This window comes from Anolis sagrei, chromosome 3 (genome assembly GCF_037176765.1).
Source record: "Anolis sagrei isolate rAnoSag1 chromosome 3, rAnoSag1.mat, whole genome shotgun sequence".
Classification (NCBI taxonomy): domain Eukaryota; kingdom Metazoa; phylum Chordata; class Lepidosauria; order Squamata; family Dactyloidae; genus Anolis; species Anolis sagrei.
The window spans coordinates 263,043,009-263,052,889 of NC_090023.1; the positions used below are offsets into that span (position 1 = coordinate 263,043,009).

General features: G+C 44.3%; 1 protein-coding gene across 4 annotated transcripts in view; it reads right to left on the minus strand.

The window, feature by feature from the left end:
- Window positions 1-9,612, minus strand: part of VWA5B2 (von Willebrand factor A domain containing 5B2) — a 66,385-nt gene extending 56,773 nt beyond the window's left edge. For 2 of the 4 annotated variants that reach the window (XM_067466077.1, XM_067466074.1), the window contains exon 1: window positions 9,243-9,612. The gene's annotated coding sequence lies outside the window, so the exon portion shown is untranslated. The other 2 variants (XM_067466075.1, XM_067466076.1) reach the window with 2 other exon arrangements.
- Between the last annotated feature and the right edge of the window lie 269 nt (window positions 9,613-9,881).

The following is a 9,881-nucleotide window of genomic DNA, read 5'->3' on the forward strand; positions in this document are numbered from 1 at the left end:
AGGATGCCTGGCACAGATGCAGGCGAAACATCAGGAGAGAATGCTTCTAGAACATAGCCATACAGCCTGAAAAACCTACAACAACCACATTACATAGTGTTATCCAAGATATTAGTGGTGCTCTGCTTGATTGGGATTTTGCATTTTCTTTCTCACGATGACCTTTCTCTTCCCAGATTTATTATTGCGAAGTACAATGGAAAATATTACACTTCTTGAAGCACCCTAATTACTCTTTGCTCTTTTCTCTTCCATGCATATGGATAAATTACCCAGGTAACCTCCGTGGGCGGATTACGGGATGTTAACAGCAGCTGGTATTCTCTACGACTTGGTCTCATATCATGGCTGAGCCTGACGGACAACTCAAGCAAACTGGGAGGTGGTCAATATTCTGAAAATAAACCGTTGTTTCCAGGGAACCTTGTACATAGCTGTCCTTGCAGTGTTGGTTAAACTGGAGAGCTTCGAGCCAGCTGCTCTTCACATGAAAGGTGGCATGGAAAAACAAACAGATACCACGCAAAGCAGGCATTCAACCCTGAACATGCTGAGATTCGAGGTGTTTCTTGCTCTTTGCAAAGTAAATGCTCGCCTGTTGAAACTGATAGTTTTGTTGCAGATAGAATGATCCACACAAACAGGAAGAATCAAATTAATGCATACAACTTCAGTGTGGAATCGTGACTTTCACACAACCCCATTACTGGGGAACTAAAATGCATTAAAATATAGTGTGGTTATGGGAGGCCAAACATTGTCAGAATGTGGCCATGATGAGGTATCGGAAAATATAGATATTTACACATATGTGGGTCAGAATGGTCTCAAGAAGTGAGTGAAGATACTGCAGTTCCCATCATTCATAGTCCAAAGTCTTCCAAACCGCACCAGGATGTAGAGTGGGTTAACTTGTGTGCCAAGTTTGATCTTGATCCATCATTGGTGAGGGTCACAGTGCTCTCAGGAAGTCAAGCGGACAAACGTCAGCGTGCTGGAAGAAGCAAAGACCACCAGCATTGAAGCGATAGTCTTCTGCCATCAACTCCGCTGGACCGGCCACGTTGTCCGGATGCCTGACCAACGTCTCCCAAAGCAGTTGCTCCACTCTGAACTTAAGAACAGAAAATGGAATGTTGGTGGACAGGAAAAGAAATTTAAAGATGGCCTCAAAGCCAATCTTAAAAACTCTGGCATAGACACTGAGAACTGGGAAGCCCTGGCCCTTGACTGCTCCAGCTGGAGGTCAGCTGTGACCAGCAGTGCTGCAGAATTCGAGGAGGCACGAGTGGAGTGTGAAAGAGAGAAACATGCCAGGAGGAAGGCGCGTCAAGCCAACCCCGACCGGGACCGCCTTCCTCCTGGAAACCAATGCCTTCACTGTGAGAGAAGATGCGGGTCAAGAATAGGGCTCCACAGCCACCTACAAACCCACAAAAATAGTCATCAAGGAAGACCATCTTACTTGTCCAACGAGGGATCGCTTAAGTAAGTAAGTCTCAGGAAGTGAGTGAAGATACTGGAAGTCCCATCATCCATGGTCAATCCGCCTTCAAATCACAACAGAATGTAGAGTGGGTCATGGTGGCTTTTGGTTTCGTCTTGATCATTCATTTGATGAGGGTCGATGTGGTCTCAGGAAGTGAGTGGTGGTACTGAAAGTCCCATTATCCATGATAAATCCTCCTCTAAACTGTACCAGGATGTAGAGTGGATCATGGGGGCTCTGTGTGCCAAGTTTGGTCTTGATCAGTCATTCGATGAGGGTCAACATGGTCTCAGGAAGTGAGTGAGTCCCATCATCCATGGTCCATCCTCCCCCAATGCACATTAGAAGCATTGAAATGTAGACAATCAGATTTTCTCTGTATTCTAAAACCAAGCTGACAGGACAAAAGGGAGATGTTATCTATATATTCCAGAGACCTGGAACAGCTTGGTACAGACCATACCCTCTTCCTTCTAAAAGCAAGAAGTGAGTCTCTCCCCTTCCCTCCTGACAGATCAAAAGTAGACCTCTTGGTTGATCTGAACCATAGTATCTGTAACTTTCTGTCAGCTGTCCTTAGGTAGAAAAAAAATGCTGAAACATACCCCATGCATGTAGAAAGATATAATTTGATATTTCTATGATGCTAAAGTGCCAACCTAGCAGTTTGAAAACATAGAAATGTGAGTAGATAGATAGGTACCACTTCGGCAGGAAGGTAGCAGCACTCCATGCTGGCCACATGACCTTGGAGTTGTCTACGGACAACGCCGGCTCTTTGGCTTAGAAATGGAGATGAGCACCACCTCCAGAGTTTGCCACGACTAAACTTAATGTCAAGGGGAAACTTTTACCTTTTCATAATTTGACTGGAAAGCTTTAATTTGGAGATCAGTCAACTGAAACCTGAGGCCTGATGGTCTTGTCAATGGTCATAGTACCACAGGTGGCGGTGGTATCTATGGGAGATTTTTCTCAACACTAGTCGGCAACCCTCCTTAGGAAAACTGGACCTGACCTCAGTTATCTGTGCTTTAGTCTAATGGCACTTCATTAACAGAAAGCCATCAAGAGTTTGCCTCTTCGTGTCTTCTCAAGAACACTGGAAGGGATGTTAGTCTACTCATTTTCTACTGCTGCAGAAACTAATGGATTAATGGATTCACATGACAAGAAAGATTCCACTTAAACATTAGGAAGAAGTATTGTCGAAGGCTTTCATGGCTGGAATCACTAGGTTCTTGTAGGTTTTTTCGGGCTATAGAGGCATTTCTCCTAGGAAGAAGGTTTTCCTAGTGAGCGCTCTCAAACAATGGAACAGAGTCTCTCAGTTCTTGTGGGTTTTTTCGGGCTATATGGCCATGTTCTAGAGGCATTTCTCCTGACGTTTCGCCTGCATCTATGGCAAGCTTCCTCAGAGGGTGAGGTCTGCTGGAGCTGGGAAAAAAGGGGTTTATATATCTGTGGAATGACCAGGGTGAGACAAAAGGCTTTTGTAAGTTGGGCTAGGTGTGAATCTTTTCAACTGACCACCTTGATTAGCATACAATGGGCTGACTGTGCCTGGAGCAAACTCTTCTTGAAAGGTGATTAGATGTCCCTGCCTGTTTTTCTCTCTGCTGTTTTAATTTTAGAATTTTTTAATACTGGTAGCCAGACTTTGTTCATTTTCATGGTTTCTTCCTTTCTGTTGAAATTGTCCACATGTTTGTGGATCTCAATGGCTTCTCTGTGTAGTCTGACATGGTGGTTGTGAGAGTGGTCCAGCATTTTTGTGCTCTCAAATAATATGCTGTGTCCAGGTTGGTTCATCAGGTGCTCTGCTATGGCTGATTTCTCTGGTTGGAGTAGTCTGCAGTGCCTTTCATGTTCCTGGATTCTTGTTTGGGCAATGCTGCTGCGTTTGGTGGTCCCTATGTAGACTTGTCCACAGCTGCATGGTACACAGTAGACTCCTGCAGAGGTGAGAGGATCCCTCTTGTCCTTTGCTGAACGTAGCATTTGTTGGATTTTCTTGGTGGGTTTGTAGATTGTTTGTATGTTGTGTTTCCTCATCAGCTTCCCTATGCGAAACCCACAAGAACTGAGTGATTCCGGCCATGAAAGCCTTCGACAATACAATGGAACAGAGTGCCTTACAGGGTGGTAGACTCTTCAAAAAGACCTACAAGCCACTCTAAACACCTTTGCAGAAGCATACGTGAAGCTCGGCCTGTCATTGAACATCGAGAAAACCAAAGTCTTCTTCCAGCAGTCACCGGCCAATCCTTCTCCAATGCCAGAGATACAGCTTAATGGTGTAACATTACAAAATGTTGACCATTTCCGATACCTTGGCAGCCACCTCTACACCAAAGTCAACATCGACACTGAAATACACCGCCCAAGCTCTGCAAGTTCAGCATTTTTCCGAATGAAGCAGAGAGTGTTTGAGGACCGGGACATCCGTAGGGATACCAAGGTGCTTGTTTATAAAGCTATTCCCCTCCCAAACCTGCTATATGCCTGCAAAACGTGGACTGTCTACAGACGTCACATGCAACTCCTGGAATGATTCCATCAGCGCTGCCTCCGGAAAATCCTGGAAATCTCTTGGGAAGACAGGCGGACAAATGTCAGCGTGCTGGAAGAAGCAAAGACCACCAGCATTGAAGCGATGGTCCTCCGCCATCAACTCCGCTGGACTGGCCACGTTGTCCGGATGCCTGACCAACGTCTCCCAAAGCAGTTGCTCTACTCTGAACTCAAGAATGGAAAACGGAATGTTGGTGGGCAGGAAAAGAGATTTAAAGATGGGCTCAAAGCCAAACTTAAAAACTCTGGAATAGACACTGAGAACTGGGAAGCCTTGGCCTGTGAGCGCTCCAGCTGGAGGTCAGCTGTGACCAGCAGTGCTGCAGAATTTGAAGAGGCACAAATGGAAGGCGAAAGAGAGAAACATGCCAAGAGGAAGGCATGTCAAGCTAACCCCAACCGGGACCACCTTCCACCTAGAAACCAATGCCCTCACTGCAGGAGAAGATGCAGATCCAGAATAGGGCTCCATAATTACCTACGGACCCACCCTGGAAGATTATCCTACTCGGACAATGAGAGATTGCCTAAGTAAGTAAGTAAGTAAGGTAGACTCTTCAACTTTGGAGTTATTTAAGCAGAGACTGGATGAAAACATCTTTCAGGGCTGCTTTACCTTTGTATTCCTGCAAGGCAGGAGGTTGGACTAGATGGCCTTTGCATTCCCTTCCACCTCTATGATTCCATGCCATGGATGTGTGCCATGACGTTGATGGGCGACAGCTTCATAGAGCTGTTTACCAAGGACTTATCATGGAGGTTCCACTGGGTGCTTTTATTTTATTTAATCATCAGTACCCTTTGCATTTATCTTCTCAAAGTAAACAAGATCCATCTGGTCTTTATATGTTTAATGCAGGCAGCTGGGAGGCCCTCTGTAATGAATAAACAGACCGGCCAACAGGTTCTCACCCCGTGATTTGCCTCTCCCTTATCAGTCCAGCAGAATACAGGGACTGCAATCGTTTTCATATTATTCAGCTCCTAGATCTCAACCACATTCACCTAGCAAAATATTCCTTTTCATCAACAGGTTCTAGGGCAGTGGTTCTCAGCCTGGGGGTCAGGACCGCGAAGGGGGTCACGAGGGGGTGTCAGAGGGGTCGCCAAAGACCATCGGAAAGCACAGTATTTTCTGTTGGTCATGGGGGTTCTGTGTGGAAAGTCTGGCCCAATTCTATTGTTGGTGAGGTTCAGAATATTCTTTGATTGTAGGTGAACTATACATCCCAGCAACTACAACTCCCAAATGTCAAGGTCTATTTTTCCCAAACTCTACTAGTGTTCACATTTGGGCATTTTGAGTATTTGTGCCAATTTGGTCCAGATACATCATTGTTTGAGTCCACAGTGCTCTCTGGATGTAGATGAACTACAACTCCAGAACTCAAGGTCAGTGCCCACCAAACCCTTCCAGTATTTTCTGTTCGTCATGGGAGTTCTGTGTGCCAAGTTTGGTTCAATTCCATCATTGGTGGAGTCCAGAATGCTCTTTGATTTTAGATGAACTATAAATCCCAGCAACTACAACTCCCAAATGACAAAATCAATCCCCCCCAACCCCACCAGTGTTCAAATTTGGGCATATCAGGTATGTGTGCCAAATTTGGTCCAGTGAATGAAAATACATCCTGCATATCAGATATTCATATGATGATACATAACAGTTGCAAAATTACAATTATGAAGTAGCAATGGAAATAATTTTATGGTTGGGGGTCACCACAACATGAGGAACTGTATTAAGGGGCTGCAGCATTAGGAAGGTTGAGAACCACTGTTCTAGGGACAGTGTTATGAATAACATGATGGGGTGTGCATGCATGTTGCCTAAAAGAAGTGCCCAGTTCTGGCTCAACCTATCACACAATCATTTCTATAAGCAAGTAATCCTCACAGAATCATATTATTGGAAAATATTGCAAGGGTCAGCCAGTCCAACCCCATTTTGTCATACAAGACTAAACAATCAGGAGTCAAATAGCCATATAGCCACTTTTCGAAAACCTCCAGAGGAAACTCCTTCAAACTCCAAAGCAGCATATTCCATGCCATGATCAAACTGCTCTTACCATCAGGAACTTTTCCACAATGTTTAGGTGGAATCTCATTTCCTGTAGTTTATATCGATTGCTCTAGGTCAGTGTTTCTCAACCTGGGGGTCGGGACCCCTGACGGGGTCGCGAGGGGGTGTCAGAGGGGTCACCAAAGACCATAAGAAAACACTATTTTCTGATGGTCATGGGGATTCCATGTGGGAAGTTTGAACCAATTCTATCGTTGGTGGAGTTCAGAATGTTCTTTGATTGTAATGAACTATTTTTTTTTAATTTCGTGTCAGGGCAGCCAGTCAATTATATTACATTTCTAACAGAACAAAGCAAACAAACAGACATAATACAAAATTTGTGAGTTTGATAGTTGATTAAATGTCCTTTGACCAGTAGCTGGCCACTTGGAGTGCCTCTGGTGTTGCTGCAAGAAGGCCGTGGACCATATTTTAGTTCTTGCAGACCACTGGTGGCCATGGACCACAGGTTGGGAACCACTGTACTAATCACTGCATTGTCATTAAGACAGTCCCAACACATTCCTGTATCATCAAGTCTGTCTAGCTTATATTCTGAACCAGAACCCTTCGGGGCACTTTCAGATTATTCCCTGGACTCTCCTGTAGCTTTGTAAATGCCATCCAACCCACCAGGAAAGCAAAAGCAAAACAACGAGAAGATTTCAGAACCTGCAAGCAAAAGCAAAGAAGGTCTCAAGTACTTACGATGATGCCGCAACAAGTGGTTAAACCTACAGTGCAAGTGATGTAACTCACCTTCTGGGTAGGCAGCTGTGAAATGGATGGTGCCGGGAACAATAAGCCAACAAAACAAACCGAAGAGATTTTTCTTTCCAGGATTGTGAGATAAGGACATTACTCTAACTAGGGATTATCTCACACACTTCACTAGCTGCCCTGAGACTGCCCTTCTTACACTAAGCTCCGCTTCTTCTCTTTGTCCTCTTTTCCACAACTTTTGATGATGCTGATTACACATTCTTACACCAACCATCAGAACTTCCATGTTTGTCCGGAACTGGAGAAATGTAATATTGGGCCCAGTGACACATAATATTGGAGCCAGGGAAAAAACAGGTTAGCACTAAGAACAAGCTTCCTGCTGGGAATCACTCTCTATTTCCAGACTTTCCATTCCATCAAGAAAAGAACAGCTAGGCTTTAAGAATATAGGATCCTCCAATTGAAACCATCCCCCACTGTAATAATTAAAGACTATAGGTATGTGATGATGTGAGAATGAGACCTGAAGATAAGATTTCCTTATGTCTGTCTTCTTGGAAAATTAGGTCCAAAGCTCAGCCTTACAAACCATGTAAAGTTCAGCTTTATAAACCTTGGATTTGGAAACACTCTCCTTCTCCCTCTATTTATATCTCATACTTCAAAGCTCTAAAGCAATGTTATTCAACCTGGGAATTGGGACCTTGGGGGGGGATCGTCAGGGGATGTCAGAGGGGTCGCCAAAGACCATCAGAAAGCACAGTATTTTCTGTTGGTCATGGGGGTTCTGTGTGGGAATTCTATTGTTGGTGGGGTTCAGAATGCTCTTTGGTTGTAGGTGAACTATAAATCCCAGTAACTACAACTCCCAAATGTCAAGGTCTACTTCCTCCAAATTCCACCAGTGTTCACATTTGGGCACATTGAGTATTTGTGCCAAGTTTGGTCCAGATCCATCATTGTTTGAGCCCACATTGTAGGTGAACTACAACTCCAAACTCAAGATCAATGTCCACCAAACCCTTCCAGTATTTTCTATTATTGAATCGTGAGAGTTCTGTGTGCCAAGTTTGGTTCAATTCCATTGTTGGTGGAGTTCAGAATGCTCTTTGGTTGTAGGTGAACTATAAATTCCAGTAACTACAACTTCCAAATGTTAAAGTCTATTTTCCCTGAACTCCACCAGTGTTTACATTTGGCCATATTGGGTATTCGTGCCAAGTTTGGTCCTGATCCATCATTGTTTGAGTCCACAGTGCTCTCCGGATGTAGGTGAACTACAACTCCAAAACTCAAGATCAATGCCCACCAAACACTTCCAGTATTTTTTGTTGTTCATGAGAGTTCTGTGTGTCAAGTTTGGTTCAATTCCATCATTGGTGGAGTTCAGAATGCTCTTTGGTTGTAGGTGAACTATGAATCCCAGCAATGACAACTTCCAAATGACAAAATCCATCCTCACAACCCCATCAGTATTCAAATTTGGGTTTATCTTGTATTTGTGCCAAATTTGGTCCAGTGAATGAAAATACATCCTACATATTAGATATTTACATTATGATCCATAACAGTAGCAAAATTACAGTTATGAAGTAGCAACAAAAATAATTTAATGGTTTGGGTCACCATAACATTAAGGAGTTGTGGCATTAGGAAGGTTGAGAACGACTGATCTAGAGCAGGCATGGGCAAACTTTGGCCCTCCAGGTGTTTTGAACGCCTACAATTCCTAACAACCTCAGGCTCTTTCCTTTTCCCTCTCAGTTACTTAAGCGGAAGGGACCTGAGGCTGTTAGGAATTGTGGGAGTTGAAGTCCAAAACACCTGGCGGGCCAAAGTTTGCCCCCGCGTGCTCTAGACCCTGGCACTCTTTTGCTTTTCCATGCAGCCAAATGATCACCGTTTGTTAAGTCAGTCCCATGTACCTCCTGTTAGGGACTTTTAACAAAAGACAGCCAGGAACATTTTCCAATACATTATGAGGAGTTACAATAAATAATTAATATGGCACATGTTCAATACAGAAGTACAAGTCTGCTTGTGGTGCAGCATCAGAAGGAACTCTTGCCAACACAGCTCAGAGGTTTGGAATGCCATGTTCCCCTTTTCTTCCCATTCACAAAAATATGGGTTAGGTCTGCAATGTGGGCCTCTCCGTCACTTGGACAAATTGGGAAGATTCGCTTTGCAAAGAAGCAAATGATGGTTATGTTTAAAGAAAGGTGCCAGGTAAACTTACTCCGTACCCTGGGGACCCGGCAGGCACCTTCGACCCACCCCAAATTATCCCCACCCCAAAAGAGCCACAGTCCCATCTGGTTGCTGTGTCTAAAACAGTCCCGTTCCCGCCACCCTTTACTAAGTTATACAACAAAATTGCCTTACCTAAAGAATGACACACACACACTCTGCAGTCTCAAGCAGCCCAATTTGGGAAGAATTCATAAGGATGAAAAAAGAATCAGCACATTTCTAGATGGACTCCTCCTTCCATTAGGATTCACCAGCAGCTTAGTTTTTTCCAATCTCTGCGCTCTCTTTTTCTCTTCCAAGAGGAAAACTGGCAAATGCCCTGTTTTCCTGTGCGACTGCTTGCCTATACATACTCGCTCCCTCTCTGCTGCAGACTCTCTCTAGTACTGGCTTTCTGGATGATGATGGTGGTGCTGCTCCTACTGCTGTAGCAGCTACATCTCTGCTTCCTCAGTGCCAGAAGTAAAGGCACTGAGCAACTCCCAGGCTGGCCTAATTAAAGGGCCAGGCTGCCTGCATCAGTCTGACAGCTCAGCCGGCAAGTAGGGTGTTGCATCCTCGCCCGATGATGATGAACTCTGCCTGTTAGAGGTAGTGCAAAACAGGACAAAAGCTCCAGAAAGGCATCTCGAGTGAGATAAGACAATGGGGAGAGTATGCAGAAAGGAAACCAAAACAAACAGTTTATTTATTTATTTACTATAATTATATATCGCCTTTCTCACCCCTGTGCCGGCAGGACTTTTATTTTTTTTGGTTGTGTCAAGAGCG